Raw genomic sequence first — 27,005 nt, 5'->3', positions numbered from 1 at the left:
CACGCCCTTGCACCAGCATCGGACATGCGTGCCGGAGCATTGCGGGCCGTCGCCCGAGGGACCAGGGCCCACCAGCAGTCCTGGGAGCCTCCCGGCTCTACGTGTTGCCCGTCGCTACTCGCCGGTGGGTTTTGGTGGTCAACAATAAGAAAGCTTGGAGAATAACTAAGAAAACTGAAAAACTAGTAAGATTGCCTGCACCTGTTCTATTTAACCTTGATTCCAGGGAGGATTGGTCAGTCACAGTAGGTGCACTGAATGCACACATAGAGGGAGGAGGCCATCATGCAAGAGACAACACGGAGGAGGCCGAGGAACACCTCGACTCGTCATCCGATGCAGCAAGTTCTTCGCATCAACATTTTGGACATGTGGAGCCTCCACGCTTTTCTTCTGCACAGGGACCTCACTATGACTACGCTATGTATGATCCACCGGCGTGGAACAGCGACCCTCGCTGGGGTTGAACTCCACTTAGGCCAAAAGCCTAAGCTTGGGGGGAGGTATACCGGCATCACTCATTCTTTGCATATTATGGTTGCTGGATACTTGTATATACTTTTTTAGTTTCTCTAAGTGGTTTTCTAATGAGAGGGAGATGATATTTGGGGAAGTGCTGCCTGAAAACAGATTCTGGACTGTTACCGAAACAATTCTCAAAAATAGCCAGGACATTATTTTGCGAAGCCAATTTTTGTGCGTGTTCCCCAGGTTGTTATCTAACTTTCATTAGTTGAACACTTTTCGATTTGAGCAGCGGAAGAATTTCTTAAAAATCGATTACTGTACTGCTGTCAAGTTTGACGAATTCCTGCTGCTTTGTGTTTATGTGACTCTTCTAGTTTTCATTTTCTTGTTTTTGCTTTGTTTCTTTCCTAAAACACAAAAAGACCAAAAATATTTCTTTTGTTTCTCTTCACCATTTGTTTATTTTAGTTTCTTGCATTTATTTTGCTTATTTGCTATCGTTGGTTTGCTATAAGAAAATCCAAAAAGATTTTGCTTTGTTTGCATGTTTTCTTTTGTTCTTGTTTCCAAGTTCAAAAACACCAAAAATATTTGCTGTTCTTCTTTGGTTTTGTAAAGTTCATTTTGAGTTCAATGGTCTTCGGTGGCTGGAGCGTGGTTTTCATTTCATATTATTCAAGCTACACAAGTGAAAGGCAATAATGACGATCTACGACAATTGGATTGTGGTGAGAGGCTGGTATGAACTCTATTTGTTTTCATTTTTGTACATATACTCATCCATGTGAGCATTCTTAGTTGGTTCATGTGAGGTATATGTCATTTAAGAAAGTCTAGTAGTTCATGATCTCTCATGTTTAGTTCCAATTTATTAATATGAGTAGCATGTCATGGATGTTTGCTTGCATTGTTTTATTCATAAATAGGTATGACATTGTGGTATCCTCCTCTGAATAATTCATTGGAATCGACTTGGAACATGCTTACGCATGCATATGACTGAACAAAAGTCAATTAAGCCTCTATGATTTACATTGCTTCAGAGTTCTTGTATCACTTTTATGCCTCCGTTTATTTATTTTGCCGCAAGCATGATTATGACAGTGACTGCTCTCTTGATTTGTCGCTCCCCAGTCTATTGCTAGCCTTCACTTGTACTGAGCGGGAACGCTGCTCGTGCTTCCAAACCCCTGAAAACCCAGTTATTCCAAAGTGTCCACCATAAATACCTATGCATGGCATTTCAAACCATTCCAAGTAAATTCTCATGCGCTACCTTTAAACCTTCAAAATGCTTCTCAATTTGTGTTAATGTTTTATAGCTCATGAGCAAGTATGTGGTGTTTATCTTTCGACCTTGTCATTTACTTTTGATGGACTTTCATAATAAGAGCTGGCAACGGGGTGCCCAGCCCCAATTAATAACTTCATTAATAATTCTCTTCACATGTTTTGCTCTGATTCATCAGTAAGCAACTTAATTTTGCAAATAGACACTCCTCCATGGTATGAGATTGATGGTAGGCACCCGAGGATTCGGTTAGCCATGGCTTGTGTAAGCAAAGGTTGGGGGGAGTGTCACCCATAATAAAACTAAAATACGTGTGTAAACAAAAGAGAAGAGGGATGATCTACCTTGCTGGTAGAAATAACGTCCTTCATGGGAGCCGCTCTTGAAAGTCTGGTTGGCGAGGTAGTTGGTGTACCCATTACCATTCGTTGACAACAACAAACACCTCTCAAAATAATTTTACTCATGTTTTAAAAATGAAAAGCTCTAGCGCATGTTAATCCCTGCTTCCCTCTGCGAAGGGTCAATCTTTTACTTTTATGTTGTGTCTCCATCCTTTCTTTGAGCACTTTCTTGAGAGCACAACTGTCATTCTTAGTGTAATATGCTTGTCCCAAAATATGATTGACTGTGGTATAACTTTGATGCTTTTATCTTTGACAATCTCTATTTCTAGTCTTTCTATGAACCTCAAAGGTGCCTGGGCATTTTGTTTTGCTGTTCAAATTCGGGCAAGCGAGATACCACTTTATCATACCCTTTTATGAACATTGCAATCCTGCTTATAGACATGATTCATGATGCTTATTATTAATTGTTGGTACCTTTCCATGATTGACATAGCTGTTAGATGATCTTATTTGCATGTATCTTATTATGAACTGCCTAAGTGTTAGCCATATCATGAGAATATTTATATCATATGAGCAAATGTGTTCGTGAAAGTTCTTTTATCGCACTCAGTTGTTAACTGAATTGCTTGAGGACAAGCAATAAGCTAAGCTTGGGGGGAGTTGATACGTCCAAAACGTATCTACTTTCCCGAACACTTTTGCTATTGTTTTGCCTCTAATTTGTGTATTTTGGATACAACTAACACGGACTAACGCTGTTTTTAGCAGAATTGCTCTGGTATCTTGTTTTTGTGCAGAAATTCAACTTTCGGGAAAATCCTCCGAATTTATACCAAAGGGCCTATTTTACTAGAAGACTCAGGGAGCCAGAAGGGCAAGCCAGGTGGAGGCCCGAGGGCCCCACACACCAGGCCGGCGCGGCCCAGGAGGGGGGCGCGCCGCCCTAGTGTGTGGCCCCCTCGGCTGGCCTCCGACGCCCTCCTCTGGACTGCTTAAAGGTTTCGATCTAAAAACGCGAGGCACGAAGTCGAAGTCGCCAGAAACCCTCCAGAACGCCGCCACATCGCGAAACTCCGTCTCGGGGACCAGAAACTCCGTTCTGGCACTCCGCCGGGACTGGGAATTGGAGGAGATCATCGCCATCATCACCACCGACACCTCTCCATCGACCAGCAATGCTTCCCCCATCCATGTGTGAGTAATTCCCCCGCTGTAGGCTGAAGGGGATGGTAGGGATTGGATGAGATTGGTCATGTAATAGCATAAGATTGTTAGGGCATAGTGCCTAGTGTCCGTAATTGGTACTTTGATGATATTGTTGCAACTTGATATGCTTAATGCTTGTCACTAGGGCCCGAGTGCCATGATCTCAGATCTGAACATGTTATTATTTCATCATGATATGCATTGTTTTATGATCTTACCTGCAAGTCGTATACACATGTCGCTGTCCGGAACCAAAGGCCCCGAAGTGACAGAAATCGGGACAACCGGAGGGGATGGCGGTGATGTGAGGATCACATGTGTTCACGGAGTGTTAATGCTTTGCTCCGGTACTCTATTAAAAGGAGTATCTTAATATCCAGTAGATTCCCTAGAGGCCCGGCTGCCACCGGCTGGTAGGACAAAAGATGTTGTGCAAGTTTCTCATTGCGAGCACGTACGACTATATACGGAACACATGCCTATGGATTGCTTTGTACTTGGACACCGTTTCATTATTATCTGCAAATGCTATGCTTTGATTGTTACATGAGTTTCTCTCATCCATGCAACGCCCGTCATCCATCCCTGTGCCTACAGTATTTTAATCCTGCTGTTTACTAAAATCACCACTGCTGTCTCTGTTACTCGTCTTTGTTATTTCACTATCTCGCTATAAAACTGTTACTACTGATAAACTCTTGCGAGCAAGTCTGTTTCCAGGTGCAGCTGAATTGACAACTCCGCTGTTAAGGCTTTCAAGTATTCTTTGTCTCCCCTTGTGTCGAATCAATAAATTGGGTTTTACTTCCCGCGAAGACTGTTACGATCCCCTATACTTGTGGGTCATCAGTGCGCCGGGGGTCCACCTGTCCCCGGCGCACCAAAGCCCTGGTGCGCCGGCAATAAGTGTAGTCCGTGTATACCTGGGACTTAACCGCGCGCAACCACCCTTCTCCCTCCACATTCCCAATCGACGAACCCTAACCGCCACCCTCTCGATCGATCGAGCGCCGCTATGAGCTTCACTGCCCGGCCACCGTCCTCGACCGTTCGCCACTATCCCCCTCCACCAGCCCCCACCACCTTCCCCATACACGCCGCCGCCGCCGTTGGAGTAGGGGACTAAGCGCTGTTGGAGGAGGACCACGCTGCCGCCACCGTAGGAGTAGGGGACGTCGGCGCCGCTGTTGGAGAAGAAGGAGCTAACGTGGGCATTACCCTTCGGGTAACCGACATTGCCCTATCCTGTATTGAATAATTTGAGGCCCATGAAGATACTTGAAGGCAAGATGGGCCACCTGGACGGCGCATCAGAGGAATCCTTGACGGGCAAGACAAGGAAGCAGCTAAACAAGGAAAGATTAGATTCGAAATTGCTGTAAACCTAGTCGTATTCGTTTAGACCTCTTGAGACCTGGCCTTCTATATAAAGGATAGGAGAGGGGTTGCCGAGGGGGACAATCAATCTTAGTAGCCTTAGCCATCAAAAGTCTAGAGCTAGGTCGCCGCAACGCTTAGCCTCTCGACGAGATCTCAGCCGAACTATTCGGCACCCCATTGTAACCCATTATCTTCATAATCAAGAACAGACAGGCAGGACGTAAGGGTTTTACCTCATCGAGGGCCCCGAACCTGGGTAAATCGCTCTATCCGCTTGTCTGTGAACCGATGTCTCGTGTCAGCTTGCAGGATTCCGTCAACCCTAAGCCCCAATCGGAGGGCATTGCCGAGGAGTACCCTCGACAATTGGCGCCGTCTGTGGGAACCCTGTCGGCACAAGATCGGACATCGGCGGAGCCCGTCATGTCATCAGCAGCTTCATCAACACCATCATCGCCTCATCTGGGAAGCCCGATTTGTTTCGGCTCCTATGAATTCACCCCGCACAACGACTCGTCTCGCTGGACCTTCTCCGATCTGCAAGGCAACATGGAGATGACCTTCGGGAGCGTCCACTACAACGTCAACTCGGAAGGAATCCTTCGGCTGCTGGAATCACCCATCTCCAGATCGACGAGCCCAAGCGCATCGTCGTCACTCGACCTTTCGGCTGGCGTGTGATACGCGTACAGCACGCGTCCGTTGGGAACCCCAAGAGGAAGGTGTGATGCGTACAGCGGCAAGTTTTCCCTCAGTATGAAACCAAGGTTTAATCGAACCAGTAGGAGTCAAGAAGCACGTTGAAGGTTGATGGCGGCGAGATGTAGTGCGGCGCAACACCAGAGATTCCGGCGCCAACGTGGAACCTGCACAACACAAACCAAGTACTTTGCCCCAACGAAACAGTGAGGTTGTCAATCTCACCGGCTTGCTGTAACAAAGGATTAGATGTATAGTGTGGATGATGATTGTTTGCAGAGAACAGTAGAACAATTGCAGTAGATTGTATTTCAGTATAGAGAATTGGACCGGGGTCCACAGTTCACTAGAGGTGTCTCTCCCATAAGATAAATAGCATGTTGGGTGAACAAATTACAGTTGGGCAATTGACAAACAGAGAGGGAATGACCATGCACATACATATTATGATGAGTATTGTGAGATTTAATTGGGCATTACAACAAAGTACATAGACCGCTATCCAGCATGCATCTATGCCTAAAAAGTCCACCTTCAGGTTATCATCCGAACCCCCTCCAGTATTAAGTTGCTAACAACAGACAATTGCATTAAGTATTGCGCGTAATGTAATCAATAACTACATCCTCGGACATAGCATCAATGTTTTATCCCTAGTGGCAACAGCACATCCATAACCTTAGAGGTTTCTCTCACTCCCCCAGATTCACGGAGACATGAACCCACTATCGAGCATAAATACTCCCTCTTGGAGTTACAAGCATCAACTTGGCCAGAGCATCTACTAGTAACGGAGAGCATGCAAGATCATAAACAACACATAGATATAAATTGATAATCAACATAACATGGTATTCTCTATTCATCGGATCCCAACAAACACAACATATAGAATTACAGATAGATGATCTTGATCATGTTCGGCAGCTCACAAGACCCGACAATTAAGCACAATGGGGAGAAGACAACCATCTAGCTACTGCTATGGACCCATAGTCCAGGGGTAGACTACTCACTCATCACTCCGGAGGCGACCATGGCGGCGTAGAGTCCTCCGGGAGATGATTCCCCTCTCCGGCAGGGTGCCGGAGGCGATCTCCTGAATCCCCTGAGATGGGATTGGCGGCGGCGGCGTCTCTGGAAGGTTTTCCGTATCGTGGCTCTCGGTACTGGGGGTTTCGCGACGAAGGCTATTTGTAGGCGGAAGGGTAGGTCAGGGGGCGTCGCGAGGGGCCCAGGAGACAGGTCGGCGCGGCCAAGGGTGGGGCCGCGCCGCCCTACCCCCTGGCCACCTCGTGGCCCCACTTCGTTGACTCTTCGGTCTTCTGGAAGCTTCGTGGCAAAATAGGACCCTGGGCGTTGATTTCGTCCAATTCCGAGAATATTTCCTTACTAGGATTTCTGAAACCAAAAACAGCAGAAAACAGCAACTGGCACTTCGGCATCTTGTTAATAGGTTAGTTCCAGAAAATGCACGAATATGACATAAAGTGTGCATAAAACATGTAGATATCATCAATAATGTGGCATGGAACATAAGAAATTATCGATACGTCGGAGACGTATCAGCATCCCCAAGCTTAGTTTCTGCTCGTCCCGAGCAGGTAAACGATAAACAAAGATAATTTCTGGAGTGACATGCCATCATAACCTTGATCATACTATTGTAAAGCATATGTAATGAATGCAGCGATCAAAACAATGTAAATGACATGAGTAAACAAGTGAATCATATAGCAAAGACTTTTCATGAATAGTACTTCAAGACAAGCATCAATAAGTCTTGCATAAGAGTTAACTCATAAAGCAATAATTCAAAGTAGAGGCATTGAAGCAACACAAAGGAAGATTAAGTTTCAGTGGTTGCTTTCAACTTATAACATGTATATCTCATGGATATTGTCAATGTAAAGTAATATAACAAGTGCAATATGCAAGTATGTAGGAATCAATGCACAGTTCACACAAGTGTTTGCTTCTTGGGATAGAGAGAGATAGGTGAACTGACTCAACAATAAAAGTAAAAGAAAGGTCCTTCAAAGAGGAAAGCATCGATTGCTATATTTGTGCTAGAGCTTTGGTTTTGAAAACATATAGAGAGCAATAAAAGTAAAATTTTGAGAGGTGTTTGTTGTTGTCAGCGAATGGTAGTGGGCACTCTAACCCCCTTGCCAGACAAACCTTCAAAGAGCGGCTCCCATTTTATTTTATTTTTGTGTGGCACTCCTTCCAACCTTTCTTTCACAAACCATGGCTAACCAAATCCTTCGGGTGCCTGCCAACAATCTCATACCATGAAGGAGTGCCTTTTTATTTTAGTTTTATTATGATGACACTCCTCCCCACCTTTGCTTTCTCAAGCCATGGCTAACCGAATCCTTCGGGTGCCGTCCAACAATCACATACCATGGAGGAGTGTCTATTTTTATTAATTAATTTGGGACTGGGAATCCCATTGCCAGCTCTTTTTGCAAAATTATTGGATAAGCGGATGAAGCCACTAGTCCATTGGTGAAAGTTGCCCAACAAGATTGAAAGATAAACACCACATACTTCCTCATGAGCTATAAAACATTGACACAAATCAGAGGTAATAAATTTTGAATTGTTTAAAGGTAGCACTCAAGCAATTTACTTTGGAATGGCGGAGAAATACCATGTAGTAGGTAGGTATGGTGGACACAAATGGCATAGTGGTTGGCTCAAGTATTTGGATGCATGAGAAGTATTCCCTCTCGATACAAGGCTTAGGCTAGCAAGGCTATTTGAAACAAACACAAGGATGAAGCGGTGCAGCAAAACTCACATAAAAGACATATTGTAAACATTATAAGACTCTACACCGTCTTCCTTGTTGTTCAAACTCAATACTAGAAATTATCTAGACCTTAGAGAGACCAAATATGCAAACCAAATTTTAGCATGCTCTATGTATTTCTTCATTAATGGGTGCAAAGCATATGATGCAAGAGCTTAAACATGAGCACAACAATTGCCAAGTATCACATTATCCAAGACATTATAGCAAATTACTACATGTATCATTTTCCAATTCCAACCATATAACAATTTAACGAAGAAGAAACTTCGCCATGAATATTATGAGTAGAGCCTAAGGACATACTTGTCCATATGCAACAGCGGAGCATGTCTCTCTCCCACACAGTGAATGCTAGGATCCATTTTATTCAAACAAAACAAAAACAAAAACAAACCGACGCTCCAAGCAAAGCACATAAGATGTGATGGAATAAAAATATAGTTTCAGGGGAGGAACCTGATAATGTTGTCGATGAAGAAGGGGATGCCTTGGGCATCCCCAAGCTTAGACGCTTGAGTCTTCTTGATATATGCAGGGGTGAACCACCGGGGCATCCCCAAGCTTAGAGCTTTCACTCTCCTTGATCATGTTGTATCATCTCCCTCTCTTGATCCTTGAAAACTTCCTCCACACCAAACTCAAAACAACTCATTAGAGAGTTAGTGCACAATCAAAATATACATGTTCAGAGGTGACATAATCATTCTTAACACTTCTGGACATTGCACAAAGCTACTGAAAGTCAATGGAATCGAAATACCCATCGAACATATCAAAACAGGCAATGCGAAATAAAAGGCAGAATCTGTCAAAACAGAACAGTTCGTAAAGACGAATTTTATTGAGGCACCAGACTTGCTCAAATGAAAATGCTCAAATTTAATGAAAGTTGCGTACATATCTGAGGATCACTCACGTAAATTAGCATAATTTTCTGAGTTACCTACAGAGAATTTGGCCCAGAATCGTGACAGCAAAGAAATCTGTTTCTGCGCAGTAATCCAAATCTAGTATGAACCTTACTATCAACGACTTTACTTGGCACAACAAAACACAAAACTAAGATAAGGAGAGGTTACTACAGTAGTAAACAACTTCCAAGACACAAAAATAAAACAAAGTACTGTAGTAAAAACATGGGTTGTCTCCCATAAGCGCTTTTCTTTAACGCCTTTCAGCTAGGCGCAGAAAGTGTGTATCAAGTGTTATCAAGAGACGAAGTGTCAACATCATAATTTGTTCTAATAATAGAATCAAAAGGTAACTTCATTCTCTTTCTAGGGAAGTGTTCCATACGTTTCTTGAGAGGAAATTGATATTTAATATTACCTTCCTTCATATCAATGATAGCACCAACAGTTCGAAGAAAAGGTTTTCCCAATATAATGGGACACGATGCATTGCATTCAATATCCAAGACAACAAAATCAACGGGGACAAGGTTATTGTTAACGGTAATGCGAACATTATCAACTTTCCCCAAAGGTTTCTTTGTAGAATGATCAGCAAGATTAACATCCAAATAACAATTTTTCAGTGGTGGCAAGTCAAGCATATTATAGATTTTCTTAGGCATAACAGAAATACTTGCACCAAGATCACATAAAGCATTACAATCAAAGTCATTGACCTTCATCTTAATGATGGGCTCCCAACCATCCTCGAGCTTCCTAGGAATAGAAGCTTCGCGTTCTAGTTTCTCTTCTCTAGATTTTATGAGAGCATTTGTAATATGTTTCGTGAAAGCCAAATTTATAGCACTAGCATTAGGACTCTTAGCAAGTTTTTGTAAGAAATTTATAACTTCAGAGATGTGGCAATCATCAAAATTCAAACCATTATAATCTAAAGCAATGGGATCATCATCCCCAATGTTGGAAAAAATTTCAGCAGTTTTATCACAGGCAATTTCAGCAGTTTTAGCAGTTTCAGGCAGTTTTTCGCGCTTTGCATTAGAAGTGGAAACATTGCTAACACCAATTCTTTTATTAGTAATAGTAGGAGGTGCAGCAACTTGTGTAGCATTAGCATTACTAGTGGTGGTAATAGTCCAAACTTTAGCTATATTATCTTCTTTTTCTTTTTCTTCTCTTTCCCACCTAGCACGCAATTCGGCCATCAATCTTATATTCTCATTAATTATAACTTGGATGGCATTTGCTGTAGTAACAATTTTATTATTATGATTTTCATAAGGCATAACTTTCGATTTCAAAAGATCAACATCAGCAGCAAGACTATCGACTTTAGAAGCAAGTATATCAATTTTCCCAAGCTTTTCTTCAACAGATTTGTTAAAAGCAGTTTGTATACTAATAAATTCTTTAAGCATGGATTCAAGTCCAGGGGGTGTGTTCCTATTATTGTTGTAAGAATTCCCATAAGAATTACCATAGCCGTTGCCATTATTATAAGGATATGGCCTATAGTTGTTACTAGAATTGTTCCGGTAAGCATTGTTGTTGAAATTATTATTTTTAATGAAGTTTACATCAACATGTTCTTCTTGAGCAACCAATGAAGCTAACGGAACATTATTAGGATCAATATTTGTCCTATCATTCACAAGCATAGACATAATAGCATCAATCTTATCACTCAGGGAAGAGGTTTCTTCGATAGAATTTACCTTCTTACCTTGTGGAGCTCTTTCCGTGTGCCATTCAGAGTAATTGATCATCATATTATCAAAAAGCTTTGTTGCTTCACCAAGAGTGATGGACATAAAGGTACCTCCAGCAGCTGAATCCAATAGGTTCCGCGAAGAAAAATTCAGTCCTGCATAAAAGGTTTGGATGATCATCCAAGTAGTCAGTCCATGGGTTGGGCAATTTTTAACCAAAGATTTCATTCTTTCCCATGCTTGTGCAACATGCTCAGTATCCAATTGTTTAAAATTCATTATGCTACTCCTCAAAGATATAATTTTCGCAGGGGGATAATATCTACCAATAAAAGCATTCTTGCATGTAGTCCATGAATCAATACTATTCTTAGGCAGAGATAGCAACCAATCTTCAGCTCTTCCTCTTAATGAGAAAGGGAACAATTTTAATTTTATAATGTCACCATCTACATCTTTATACTTTTGCATTTCACATAGTTCAACAAAATTATTAAGATGGGCAGCAGCATCATCAGAACTAACACCAGAAAATTGCTCTCGCATAACAAGATTTAGTAAAGCAGGTTTAATTTCAAAGAATTCTGCTGTAGTAGCAGGTGGAGCAATAGGTGTGCATAAGAAATCATTATTATTTGTGGTTGTGAAGTCACACAACTTAGTATTTTCAGGAGTACCCATTTTAGCAATAGTAAAATAAAGCAAACTAGATAAAGTAAATGCAAGTAACTAATTTTTTTGTGTTTTTGATATAGAGTGCAAGACAGTAAATAAAGTAAAACCAGCAACTAATTTTTTTTGTATTTTGATTTAGTGCAGAAACAAAGTAGTAAATAAAATAAAGCAAGACAAAAACAAAGTAAAGAGATTGGGATGTGGAGACTCCCCTTGCAGCGTGTCTTGATCTCCCCGGCAACGGCGCCAGAAAAAGAGCTTGATACGCGTACAGCACGCGTCCGTTGGGAACCCCAAGAGGAAGGTGTGATGCGTACAGCGGCAAGTTTTCCCTCAGTATGAAACCAAGGTTTAATCGAACCAGTAGGAGTCAAGAAGCACGTTGAAGGTTGATGGCGGCGAGATGTAGTGCGGCACAACACCAGGGATTCCGGCGCAAACGTGGAACCTGCACAACACAAACCAAGTACTTTGCCCCAACGAAACAGTGAGGTTGTCAATCTCACCGGCTTGCTGTAACAAAGGATTAGATGTATAGTGTGGATGATGATTGTTTGCAGAGAACAGTAGAACAATTGCAGTAGATTGTATTTCAGTATAGAGAATTGGACCGGGGTCCACAGTTCACTAGAGGTGTCTCTCCCATAAGATAAACAACATGTTGGGTGAACAAATTACAGTTGGGCAATTGACAAATAGAGAGGGCATGACCATGAACATACATATTATGATGAGTATTGTGAGATTTAATTGGGCATTACGACAAAGTACATAGACCGCTATCCAGCATGCATCTATGCCTAAAAAGTCCACCTTCAGGTTATCATCCGAACCCCCTCCAGTATTAAGTTGCTAACAACAGACAATTGCATTAAGTATTGCGTGTAATGTAATCAATAACTACATCCTCGGACATAGCATCAATGTTTTATCCCTAGTGGCAACAACACATCCATAACCTTAGAGGTTTCTCTCACTCCCCCAGATTCACGGAGACATGAACCCACTATCGAGCATAAATACTCCCTCTTGGAGTTACAAGCATCAACTTGGCCAGAGCATCTACTAGTAACGGAGAGCATGCAAGATCATAAACAACACATAGATATAAATTGATAATCAACATAACATGGTATTCTCTATTCATCGGATCCCAACAAACACAACATATAGAATTACAGATAGATGATCTTGATCATGTTCGGCAGCTCACAAGACCCGACAATTAAGCACAATGGGGAGAAGACAACCATCTAGCTACTGCTATGTACCCATAGTCCAGGGGTAGACTACTCACTCATCACTCCGGAGGCGACCATGGCGGCGTAGAGTCCTCCGGGAGATGATTCCCCTCTCCGGCAGGGTGCCGGAGGCGATCTCCTGAATCCCCCGAGATGGGATTGGCGGCGGCGGCGTCTCTGGAAGGTTTTCCGTATCGTGGCTCTCGGTACTGGGGGTTTCGCGACGAAGGCTATTTGTAGGCGGAAGGGTAGGTCAGGGGGCGTCGCGAGGGGCCCAGGAGACAGGTCGGCGCGGCCAAGGGTGGGGCCGCGCCGCCCTACCCCCTGGCCACCTCGTGACCCCACTTCGTTGACTCTTCGGTCTTCTGGAAGCTTCGTGGCAAAATAGGACCCTGGGCGTTGATTTCGTCCAATTCCGAGAATATTTCCTTACTAGGATTTCTGAAACCAAAAACAGCAGAAAACAGCAACTGGCACTTCGGCATCTTGTTAATTGGTTAGTTCCAGAAAATGCACGAATATGACATAAAGTGTGCATAAAACATGTAGATATCATCAATAATGTGGCATGGAACATAAGAAATTATTGATACGTCGGAGACGTATCAGCGTGACAAGCCCGCTGAATTCGCCCGCGCCCTCGACTCCCCGTTCGGCATCTTCCATGTCGGTTGGATTCGACAATCCCGCGTCTTCGGAGCTAACCTCGTACTACTGCTTGAACTGTGACACCAGGCGCGGGCTGGGATCGAGCGACACACCGTTCATCTGCAATGCCCAGTATTCATCGGGAGAGGACAGCGTCGACAGCATCGTTCGAGGTGTCACCCGAAGAGCGGCGCCCCACCAAGTTTATGTTGCTAACAGGGGAGACAGAGATCGCACCCCCCGTTCCAGCAGGCGAGCTAGTTTTGAGAACAGCGCCAGCAACAACAACAGCGACCACACCATCGTAGGGGAGGAGTGGGCAGCAGCCAAGGCAGCCGTGCTCAACAACACACCACTCCCGGCAGGAACCACGGTTGGCACTCTCAATGCTTACCGCTCCATATTGGAGAAAAATCGGGAGCGACTATCCAAGTAACAAGCCACCCTCGAGAGACGCTTATCTGCGGCAGACCGATCCAGCGAGCGACGAAGGGGCTCGCAAGGAAGCGCCTCTCGAAGTACTCACGGGGCAGGCAAACATCGATCAAGAATGTCCAGGCTCTCGGAAGACGATGCTAGAGAAATAACATCGAATCTGACCAAGTCCTTTATGACCACGGACACCGCGGGCATGCCACGGCCGAAAACCATCGCGGGAGCGACCGCCAACCTCGCTGCATACCTCATCAATCAGCGCCCTGAAGGTTTCATGGCTCAAGCCCACCGAGGTGCCCTAGAAAGTCTCGCGATATTGGGAGACAATCTGGTCCCGAGAAAGGAAAAGATCACGTTGCAAGCTAGTGGCTCGAAGCATCATGCGAGAGATGCTCAGGACGAAATCACCCAGAGCAGGATCGACAAAGCAAGACGACGACGCGCCGCTAGGGAGGAATACGACAGCGACTCTTCGGATGAGAGTCAGGAGAACGACGGCGAGCTTAGGGGAGCCGACTGTTTGAGTTACAAAATCCGTGAGGCAATGCCTCCCAGAAAGTTCAAACCCACACCTACTGACGCTGCCAAATACGATGGGCAGTAGGAGCCCAGGTCCTGGATAGATGACTATCTGCAAACTGTGATTCTGCAAAAGGGGAACCAGATAGCAGCAATGCAGTGCTTGCAGCTTTACCTAAAGGATTCAGCGCGAGCCTGGTTAAGAGGTCTGCCGAAAGGTTCCATCAAATCATGGGACGACCTAGTAGAGGCCTTCGTTGCCAACTTCCAAGCAACGTACAAAAGGCCCGTCGGGATCGAAGAGTTACGACATTGCCAGCAAAAGTAGAAGGAATCGATGCGCTCATACATCGGGAGATTCACCAAACTCCTGAACGCTGCTGAAGACGTATCTGTCGACAGAGCAATCGACGCTTTCAGCGACGGCATCCGACGTGAAAGCTACATAGAAGAACTCGGATGCAAGAAGCTGAAAACCATAACCAAGTTAATGGAAATCGCCAACAGCTGGGCCGATGGCGAGGACAACGTTCGAAAGCCGCGACAGCGCAATGATGACGAAGACGATGACCAGCCGAAGCATGACTCGGGTGGTCGAAGGGATCGCAACAAGAGAAGGAAGAACCGCAGCTATGACGACAACAACCTGGTAGCTGCAGGGTATTCTGATCGGCAGGACGATCGGTATGACGACAGACGAGATGATCGACAGGACGGTAATCGGAACAACTCTGGGAACCATGGCAATTATAAACCACGACAACAGAGGACTCCCGAACTACCCTATGCTGAGCAGATCAACGCTCCCTGTTACTTGCACTCGTATACCGATTCCAAGGACGGCAAAACAAAGTCAAGCCACCTGCTCAGGGACTGTCGGCAGTTCATTGACATGCACAAACTCATCCAGCAGGCAGGCCAGCAACAGCTACCGCCACCACCACCACCACCTCCACCACAACATCAGGTCCAGCAGGCTCAACCTCATCAACCCAACGAGGCATTTCCACCACCACGTGGGCAGATGAGTATGATCCACAGGATAGGTGTTTCAAGAAGAGAAATGAAGAAGCTCACTCGAGAAATCAACCTGGCAGAAAGCATCATGGCGAACATCCCTGAGTATGTCGAGTGGTCGTCTCAGAACATCACGTTCAGCCGAGCGGATCACTCGATGACTATACCAAAACCAAGACACGATGCCCTAGTAGTGGAGGCGCAGGTCGGAGGATTCAAGATGAGCAAAGTCTTCATGGATGGTGGAAGTGGACTCAATCTGAAATTCCTCGACACAATTAAGAGTATGGGGATCACCATGAGGATGCTAGAAGAATCAGACACCCGCTTTCATGGGATCCTCCCCACTTCACCGGCGTACTCTCTTGGCAAAGTTTACCTGAACATCGTTGATATGTCTCCAACGTATCTATAATTTCTGATGTTCCATGCTTGTTTTATGACAATACCTACATGTTTTGTTCACACTTTATGATGATTTTATGCGTTTTCCGGAACTAACCTATTGACGAGATGTCGAAGTGCCAGTTGCTGTTTTCTGCTGTTTTTGGTTTCAGAAATCCTACAAAGGAAATATTTTCGGAATCGGATGAAATCAACGCCCAGAACCTTATTTTTCCCGGAAGCTTCCAGAGAGTCAGAGAGGGACCAGAGGGGAGCCCTGGGGGCCCCACACATGGTGGCGGCGCGGCCCAGGGGGGCGCCCCCCTAGTGTGAGGAGGCCCCGTGGCCCCTCCGACTCCACCTCTTCGCCTATTTAAGCCTCCCTGACCTAAAACATCGACACGGATTGAAGAGACACCAGAAAACCTTCCAGAGCCGCCGCCATCGCGAAACTCCAATTCGGGGGACAGAAGTCTCTGTTCCGGCACCCTGCCGGGACGGGGAATTGCCCCCGGAAGGCATCTCCACCGCCATCTCCACCGCCATCTTCACCGCCATCGCTGTCTCCATGATGAGGAGGGAGTAATTCTCCCCCGAGGCTGAGGGCTCTACCGTAGCTATGTGGTTCATCTCTCTCTTTGTGATCTAGTTGAATATTATCTATGTGCTAGTCTAGTGATGTTATTAAAGTAGTCTATTCCTCCTCCGTGATGTAATGTTGACAGTGTGTGCATCATGAAGTACTTGGTATAAGCTATGATTGTGATCTCTTGTAGATTATGAAGTTAACTATTACTATGATAGTATTGATGTGATCTATTCCCCCTTTCATAGCTGATGTTGATAGTGTGCATGCTATGTTAGTACTCGGTATAATTGCGTTGGTCTATCATGCACTCTAAGGTTACTTAAATATAAAGATCTAATGTTGTGGAGCTTGTTAACTCCAGCATTGAGGTGCTCTTGTAGCCCTACACAATTAATGGTGTTTGTCATCCAACAAGATAGTGTAGAGTGGTTTTATTAAATGATCATTGTTGAGAGTGTCCATTAGTGAAAGTAGGATCCCTAGGCCTTGTTTCCAAACATCGAATCTCCGTTTATTTACTGTTCCATTGCATGTTTACTCGCTGCCATATTTTATTCAGATTGCTATTACCACTCATATACATTCATACCACTTGTATTTCACTATCTCTTCGCCGAACTACTGCACCTATACATCTGACAAGTGTATTAGGTGTGTTGGGGACACAAGAGACTTCTTGTATCGTGATTGCAGGGTTGCTTGAGAGGGATATCTTTGACCTCTTCCTCCCTGAGTTCAATAAAACCTTGGGTGATCCACTTAAGGGAAAACTTGCTGCTGTTCTACAAACCTCTGCTCTTGGAGGCCCAACACTGTCTACAGGAAAAGAAGCGTGAGTAGACATCAAGCTATTTTCTGGCGCCGTTGCCGGGGAGGTAAGGTAAAAGGTATTCACATCCTCCGACTACTAAGCTATTTCCTAGCACTGTTGTCGGTGTGTGAGTGCTCGAAGCTATTTCCTTTAGATCCTTCAATTGCATCTTTTTGTTTCTTGTTTTTATTTTTTACTAGTTAGGCATAATGGAAAACAACAAAAAATTTAGTGAGCTTTTTAATCTATTTCCTGAGTTAAGACATGAATTGTGTGATGCGAAAATTAAAAAACCTATGGAACCTTATTTGCATGCTAGTAGCAATGTTATTAGTATGAACGCAATCAGTGCTAATGCTATGGAGAAGTCTAAGCTTGGGGAAGCTAGTAATTATGATCTTTTTAGCTTCCCATCTTTAGAGGAGAAAATTTGCTCTGATAATACTTTATCTCCCATATGCGATAACTTTAATGATGCTTGTGATATTTTAAATCCACCTACTGCAAGTACTGCTTTCAAGATACCCATGAAAATTATTGAACGTGTTATGGATAACCGCTATGAAGGAGATAGAACTGTTCATCCTGGAGATCATTTACTGTTTTTGCATGAATTATGCGGGTTATTCAAGTGTGCAGGTATCTCTATGGATGAAGTGAGGAAGAAACTATTCTCTATTTCGCTGTCTGGTAAAGCGGCGCATTGGTATAAATTGCTGAAGAATAGTCACTCTCTTGGTTGGAAGGAAATTGTATCTCTCTTTTATTCTAAATTTTATCCTCCTCATGAAGTGCATATTGATAGGAATTACATTTATAACTTTTATCCTCGTGATGAAGAGAGTATTTCCCAAGCATGGGGGAGATTGAAGTCACTAATGCTCAAATGTCCCATTCATGAGCTCCCCCGTAATGTTATTATTAATAATTTTTATGCAAGGCTTTCAGGACATCACAAGGACTATCTAGATGCCTGTTTGGAGGGATCTTTCACAAGCAAGGAGGTTGAAGCTAGGTGGGATCTTCTTGATCGGATTGAGGAGAACGCTGAAGATTGGGAGAACGACAAAGGTAGAGAGTCAAGTATAAATTATGATTATGAATGCATTGAAACTTTTATGGATACTGGTAAATTTCGAAATATGAGTGCTACCTATGGTCTTGACTCTCAAGTTGCTGCAAATCTTTATAAAGCTTTTGCCTCTCATTTTGAATTGCCTAGGAAGAATTTTGATAAGTATCATGAACCTTTTAAAGAGGCTTGTATGAAGGATGAAATTGTTGTTAATGATTGCAATAAACATGCTCAAACTCCTAAGAATGCTATTTCCTATAAGCATGTTAATTTTTGTGGAATGCATAGACCTTGTGGAATTAATCAAATCGAAGATAAATATTATATCCATCATATTAATGAAAAAACTAGAAAGTGGTCTAGGGCGCTAGATGATCTTGGTAAAAAAGTTTGTGCCCTCTATCCTTTTATTTGTGAACTTTTCCATAGAGCGGGTCACTTTAATTTTCAATGCTCCTCCAATGATAATTCGAACCCCATGAGTGCTGCAAATTTGTATTGTGATGATGAAATTACTCCTAATCAGCATGATGAACTTACTTTATTTTTGTGGTGTGAAGAGTTATCAAGAAAAATCTCTTTGTTACATATGAGTGATCTTGATATTGATGATGTCCTGCATGGGTGTTTTTCTTATTGCATTAATAATTGCCATACAAATACTTACATACAAAATATTTTAGAAGATGACACTTTGCCAAAATATGATAGGACCGCTGTGTGTTTTGAACTTATTAATGAAAAGGAGGAATCCTCCCAAGTTTCTTCTATTGTTTCTGGAAATAAATCAGGTTATGTGGAGAAGCCTCCCTTCAAGCCTCTTCCTCCTAAAGAAGGGAACGAGGAGAAGGAAGAGAAGAAGGAGAAGAAGGGAACGAACAAGAAGAAGAAGAAGAAGAAGAAGAAGGGGGATAAAGAGAAAGAGGTAACGGCATATCCCCGCGTGAATAACATAACGATAGGTAACCGTAAGTATGTTGCTCCTAATGACTATTATGATAATGAATCTGAATACAATGATCTTCCTATTCCCTTTACATACATTAGTGATCATGATTTAGAAGAGCACACTACTTTTGATATTAAAAATCTCTGGGAAACTAATTCTGAAAATGATGATGATAATAATTGCCATAGTATCAGTACTATCCATGCTTCCTCCCATAATGATATAGAAAGCTCTAAGCTTGGGGATGAGGTGTTTGAAAATCCTTTTGCTACTGATCATTATATGTTTGATACATCTCCTTCTAGTAACAAGGATGGTATGGTCATAGATGAACCTACTGTGAAAGATAACTATTCTATTTCTTATGATGACACTATGCCTCCGACCTTTGATGATTATTATAAAGAATGCTATGATATAGGTTATAACTATCCTTATGAAACTTGTCATAGTTATGATTGGATTTCCAAAAACAATTCCCTTAGTATTCAACTTGTTTACCATGTTCAAATTCTTGATAATGATCCTGCACAAATCACTATTAATGAGAAGAATTATTCTTATGCCAAAATTAATGATACTTTTATGCATATGAACCATGATAAGAATGTTTTAAGTGATGGTTGTATTGTGGATTTCATCAATGATGCTACTGAAAGTTATTATGAGAGAGGGAAACATGGTTATATGCATCTTAATAATATTAAGTTTCCCCTCTTTATGTTGAGAATCTTGAAGTTACTCGTGTTTTATCTTCCTATGCTTGTCACTTTGCTCTTCATGAATTTGTTTAAATACAAGATTCCTTTTCATAGGAAGTAGGTTATACTTAAATGTGTTTTGAATTTGCTTCTTGATGCTCTCTTTTGCTCCAACTCTTATTTCTTGCGAGTGCATCATTAAAATTGCTGAACCCATCTTAATGGCTATAAAGAAAGAACTTCTTGGGAGATAACCCATGTCTTTATTTTGCTACTGTTTTGTTGTGTCTTGGAAGTTGTTACTACTGTAGCAACCTCTCCTTATCTTTATTTTATTGCATTGTTGTACCAAGTAAAGTCTTTGATAGTAAGGTTGATACTAGATTTGGATTACTGCGCAGAAATAGATTTCTTGCTGTCACGAATTTGGGCAGGGTTCTCTGTAGGTAACTCAGAAAAATATGCCAATTTACGTGCGCGATCCTAAGATATGTATGCAACTTTCATTCAATTTGAGCTTTTTCATCTGAGCAAGTTAAGTTTACCTAAAAAATTCGTCTTTACGGACTGTTCTGTTTTGACAGATTCTGCCTTTTATTTCGCATTGCTTCTTTTGCTATGTTGGATGGATTTCTTTGTTCCATTGACTTGCAGTAGCTTTGTGCAATGTCCAGAAGTGTTAACAATGATTGTGTCACCTCTAAACATGTGATTTTTTGATTATGCACTAACCCTCTAATGAGTTTGTTTTGAGTTTGGTGTGGAGGAAGTTTTCAAGGGTCAAGAGAGGAGGATGATACAATATGATCAAGAAGAGTGAAAAGTCTAAGCTTGGGGATGCCCCCGTGGTTCATCCCTGCATATTTCAAGAAGACTCAAGCATCTAAGCTTGAGGATGCCCAAGGCATTCCCTTCTTCATCGACAACTTATCAGGTCACCTCTAGTGAAACTATATTTTTATTCCGTCACATCTTATGTGCTTTACTTGGAGCATCTGTGTGTTTTATTTTCGTTTTGTTATCTTAGTTCTCTGAATAAATATGATCCTATCATGCTTGTGTGGGAGAGACACACGCTCCGCTGTTGCATATGAACACATGTGTTCTTAGCTTTACTCTTAATGTTCATGGCGAAGGTTGAAACTGCTTCGTTAATTGTTATATAGTTGGAAATAGAAAATGCTACATGTGGTAATTGGTATAATGTCTTGAATAATTTGATACTTGGCAATTGTTGTGCTCATATAGATCATGTTTAAGCTCTTGCATCATGTAGTTTGCACCTATTAATGAAGAACTACATAGAGCTGGTTAAAATTTGGTTTGCATGATTGGTCTCTCTAAAGTCTAGATATTTTCTAGTAAGGGTTTGAGCAACAAGGAAGACAGTGTAGAATCTTATAATGCTTGCAATATGTTCTTATGTGAGTTTTGTTGTACTGGTTCATACTTGTGTTTGCTTCAAACAACCTTGCTAGCCTGAGCCTTGTATTGAGAGGGATTACTTCTCATGCATCCAAAATCCTTGAGCCAAAAACTATGCCACTTGTGTCCACCATACCTACCTACTACATGGTATTTCTCTGCCATTCCAAAGTAAATTGCTTGAGTGCTACCTTTAAAATTCCATTCTTTGTCTTTGCAATATATAGCTCATGGGAAAAATAGCTTAAAAACTATTGTGGTATTGAATATGTACTTATGTATCTTATTTCCTAATAAGTTGCTTGTTGAGCGATAACCATGTTCCTGGGGACGCCATCAACACTTTGTTGAATATCATGTGAGTTGCTATGCATGTTCATCTTGTCTGAAGTAAGGGTGATTTATCATGAGTTGAATGGTTTGAGTATGCATATTGTTAGAGAAGAACATTGGGCCGCTGATACGTCTCCGACGTATCGATAATTTCTTATGTTCCATGCCACATTATTGATGATATCTACATGTTTTATGCACACTTTATGTCATATTCGTGCATTTTCTGGAACTAACCTATTAACAAGATGCCGAAGTGCGATTCTTGTTTTCTGCTGTTTTTGGTTTCAGAAATCCTAGTAAAGAAATATTCTCGGAATTGGACGAAATCAACGCCCAGGTTCCTATTTTGCCCGGAAGCATCCAGAACACACGAGAACCGCCAGAGAGGGGGCACTGGGCCCCTAGACCATAGGCCGGCGCGGCCCAGGCCCTGGCCGCGCCGCCCTATAGTGTCGTCACCCCTTCGACCTTCTGACGCCGCCTCTTCGCCTATATAAAGCCCCTGGACCTAAAACCACGATACGAAAAAGCCACGGTACGAGAAACCTTCCAGAGCCGCCGCCATCGTGAAGCCAAGATCTGGGGGACAGGAGTCTCTGTTCTGGCACGCCGCCGGGACGGGGAAGTGCCCCCGGAAGGCTCCTCCATCGACACCACCGCCATCTCCATCAACGCTGCTGTCTCCCATGAGGAGGGAGTAGTTCTCCCGAGGCTGAGGGCTCCGCTGTAGCTATGTGGTTCATCTCTCTCCCATGTACCTCAATACAATAATCTCATGAGCTGCTTTACATGATTGAGATTCATATGAGTTTTGTATCACAATTTATCTATGTGCTACTCTAGTGATGTTATTAAAGTAGTTTTATTCCTCCTGCACGGTGTAATGGTGACAGTGTGTGCATCCGTGTTAGTACTTGGCGTATGCTATGATTATGATCTCTTGTAGATTATGAAGTTAACTATTGCTATGATGGTATTGATGTGATCTATTCCTCCTACATAGTGTGAAGGTGACAGTGTGCATGCTATGTTAGTACTTGGTTTAGTCGTATTGATCTTTCATGCACTCTAAGGTTATTTAAATATGAACATTGAATTGTGGAGCTTGTTAACTCCGGCATTGAGGGTTCGTGTAATCCTACGCAATGTGTTCATCATCCAACAAGAGAGTGTAGAGTATGCATTTATCTATTCTGTTATGTGATCAATGTTGAGAGTGTCCACTAGTGAAAGTATGATCCCTAGGCCTTGTTCCTAAATACTGCTATTGCTGCTTGTTTCTCGTTTTTCTTTGCGTTACTACTGCTGCGTTACTACGCTTGTTTATCGTCACGGGCAAAGCACTTTTCTGGTGCCGTTGCTACTGCTCATATATATTCATACTACCTGTATTTCACTATCTCTTCGCCGAACTAGTGCACCTATTAGGTGTGTTGGGGACACAAGAGACTTCTTGCTTTGTGGTTGCAGGGTTGCATGAGAGGGATATCTTTGACCTCTTCCTCCCTGAGTTCGATAAACCTTGGGTGATCCACTTAAGGGAAAACTTGCTGCTGTTCTACAAACCTCTGCTCTTGGAGGCCCAACACTGTCTACAGGAAAAGGAGGGGGGCGTAGACATCAAGCTATTTTCTGGCGCCGTTGCCGGGGAGGAAAGGTAAAAGGTACTTACACTCTGGATCTCGGCTACTAAGCTATTTTCCGGCGCCGTTGTAAGTACTCGAAGCTATTTCCTTTAGATCCTGCAATTGCATCTTTTTGTTTCTTGTTTACACTAGTTTGGCATAATGGACAAGAATGAGCTTCTTATGCTATTTCCTGATTTAAAACATGGATTGTTTGATGCGAAAATTAAAAAACCTACGGAATCTTATTTGCATGCTGGTAGTAATATTAGTATGAACGCTTTGAACACCATTGTTGATAATGATATAGAAAGTTCTAAGCTTGGGGAAGCTGGTTTTCATGATCTTTTTAGTCCCCCAAGCATTGAGGAGAAACTTTTCTTTGATGATACTTTGCCTCCCATATATGATGATTATAATGATAGTGGTCTTTTGGTACCACCTACTATGGAGAGTAAATTTTGTTGTGATTATACTATGCCTCCAACACTTGATGAGAATAATAATGATAGCTACTTTGTTGAATTTGCTCCCACTTCAACTAATAAAATTGATTATGCTTATGTGGAGAGTAATAATTTTATGCATGAGACTCATGATAAGAATGCTTTATGTGATAGTTATATTATTGAGTTTGCTCATGTTGCTACTGAAAGTTATTATGAGAGAGGAAAATATGGTTGTAGAAATTTTCATGTTACTAAAACACCTCTCTATGTGCTGAAATTTTTGAAGCTACACTTGTTTTATCTTCCTATGCTTGTTACTTTGCTCTTCATGAACTTGTTTATTTACAAGATTCCCATGCATAGGAAGCATGTTAGACTTAAATGTGTTTTGAATTTGCCTCTTGATGCTCTCTTTTGCTTCAAATACTATTTCTTGTGAGCGCATCACTAAAACTGCTGAGCCCATCTTAATGGCTATAAAGAAAGAACTTCTTGGGAGATAACCCATGTGTTATTTTGCTACAGTACTTTGTTTTATATTTGTGTCTTGGAAGTTGTTTACTACTGTAGCAACCTCTCCTTATCTTAGTTTTGTGTTTTGTTGTGCCAAGTGAAGCCTCTAATCGAAGGTTGATACTAGATTTGGATTTCTGCGCAGAAACAGATTTCTATCTGTCACGAATCTGGGCTGTTTTCTCTGTAGGTAACTCAGACAAATATGCCAATTTACGTGCGTGTTCCTCAGATATGTGCACAACTTTCATTAGTTTTGAGTTTTCTGATCTGAGCAACGGAAGTATTTATTAAAAATTCGTCTTTACGGACTCTTCTGTTTTGACAGATTCTGCCTTTTATTTCGCATTGCTTCTTTCGCTGTGTTGGGTGGATTTCTTTGTTCCATTACCTTCCAGTAGCTTTGAGCAATGTCCAGAAGTGTTAAGAATGATTGTGTCACCTCTGAACATGTGAGTTTTTGATTATGTACTAACCCCTCTAATGAAGTTTATGAGAAGTTTGGTGTGAAGGAAGTTTTCAAGGGTCAAGAGAGGAGGATGATATACTATGATCAAGAAGAGTGAAAGCTCTAAGCTTGGGGATGCCCCGGTGGTTCACCCCTGCATATATCAAGAAGACTCAAGCGTCTAAGCTTGGGGATGCCCAAGGCATCTCCTTCTTCATCGACAACATTATTAGGTTCCTCCCCTGAAACTATATTTTTATTCCATCACATCTTATGTGCTTTTCTTGGAGCGTCGGTTTGTTTTTTGTTTTTGTTTTGTTTGAATAAAATGGATCCTAGCATTCCTTGTGTGGGAGAGAGACACGCTCCGCTGTAGCATATGGACAAGTATGTCCTTAGGCTCTACTCATAATATTCATGGCGAAGTTTCTGCTTCGTTAAATTGTTATATGGTTGGAATTGGAAAATGATACATGTAGTAATTGCTAAAATGTCTTGGATAATGTGATACTTGGTAATTGTTGTGCTCATGTTTAAGCTCTTGCATCATATACTTTGCACCCATTAATGAAGAAATACATAGAGCATGCTAAAATTTGGTTTGCATATTTGGTCTCTCTAAGGTCTAGATAATTTCTAGTATTGAGTTTGAACAACAAGGAAGACGGTGTAAAGTCTTATAATGTTTACAATATGTCTTTTATGTGAGTTTTGCTGCACCGGTTCATCCTTGTGTTTGTTTCAAATAGCCTTGCTAGCCTAAACCTTGTATCGAGAGGGAATACTTCTCATGCATCCAAAATCCTTGAGCCAACCACTATGCCATTTGTGTCCACCATATCTACCTACTACATGGTATTTCTCCGCCATTCCAAAGTAAATTGCTTGAGTGCTACCTTTAAAATTCCATCATTCACCTTTACAATATATAGCTCATGGGACAAATAGCTTAAAAACTATTGTGGTATTGAATATGTACTTATGCACTTTATCTCTTATTAAGTTGCTTGTTGTGCGATAACCATGTTCACTGGGGACGCCATCAACTATTCTTTGTTGAATATCATGTGAGTTGCTATGCATGTTCGTCTTGTCTGAAGTAAGGGAGATCTACCACCTTATGGTTAAGCATGCATATTGTTAGAGAAGAACATTGGGCCGCTAACTAAAGCCATGATCCATGGTGGAAGTTTCAGTTTTGGACATATATCCTCAATCTCATATGAGAATAATAATTGTTGCCACATGCTTATGCATTTAAGAGGAGTCCATTATCTGTTGTCTATGTTGTCCCGGTATGGATGTCTAAGTTGAGAATAATCAATAGCGAGAAATCCAATGCGAGCTTTCTCCTTAGACCTTTGTACAGGCGGCATAGAGGTACCCCATTGTGACACTTGGTTAAAACATGTGTATTGCGATGATCCGGTAGTCCAAGCTAATTAGGACAAGGTGCGGGCACTATTAGTATACTATGCATGAGGCTTGCAACTTGTAAGATATAATTTACATGATACATATGCTTTATTACTACCGTTGACAAAATTGTTTCTTGTTTTCAAAATCAAAGCTCTAGCACAAATATAGCAATCGATGCTTTTCCTCTATGGAGGACCATTCTTTTACTTTTATGTTGAGTCAGTTCACCTATTTCTCTCCATCTCAAGAAGCAAACACTTGTGTGAACTGTGCATTGATTCCTACATATTTGCATATTGCATTTGTTATATTGCTTTGCATTGACAACTATCCATGGGATATACATGTTACAAGTTGAAAGCAACCGCTGAAACTTAATCTTCCATTGTGTTGCTTCAATACCTTTACTAAGAATTTATTGCTTTATGAGTAACTCTTATGCAAGACTTATTGATGCTTGTCTTGAAAGTACTATTCATGAAAAGTCTTTGCTATATGATTCAATTGTTTACTCATTGCATATACATTGTTTTGATTGCTGCATTCATTACATATGTTTATAGTATGATCAAGTTTATGATGGCCTGTCACTCCAGAAATTATCTTTGTTTATCGTTTACCTGCTCGGGACGAGCAGAAACTAAGCTTGGGGATGCTGATACGTCTCCGACGTATCGATAATTTCTTATGTTCCATGCCACATTATTGATGATATCTACATGTTTTATGCACACTTTATGTCATATTCGTGCATTTTCTGGAACTAACCTATTAACAAGATGCCGAAGTGCCGATTCTTTGTTTCTGCTGTTTTTGGTTTCAGAAATCCTAGTAAAGAAATATTCTCGGAATTGGACGACATCAACGCCCAGGTTCCTATTTTGCCCGGAAGCATCCAGAACACA

Source organism: Lolium perenne, chromosome 2 (genome assembly GCF_019359855.2).
Source record: "Lolium perenne isolate Kyuss_39 chromosome 2, Kyuss_2.0, whole genome shotgun sequence".
NCBI lineage: Eukaryota > Viridiplantae > Streptophyta > Magnoliopsida > Poales > Poaceae > Lolium > Lolium perenne.
This window is presented reverse-complemented; position numbering follows the sequence as displayed.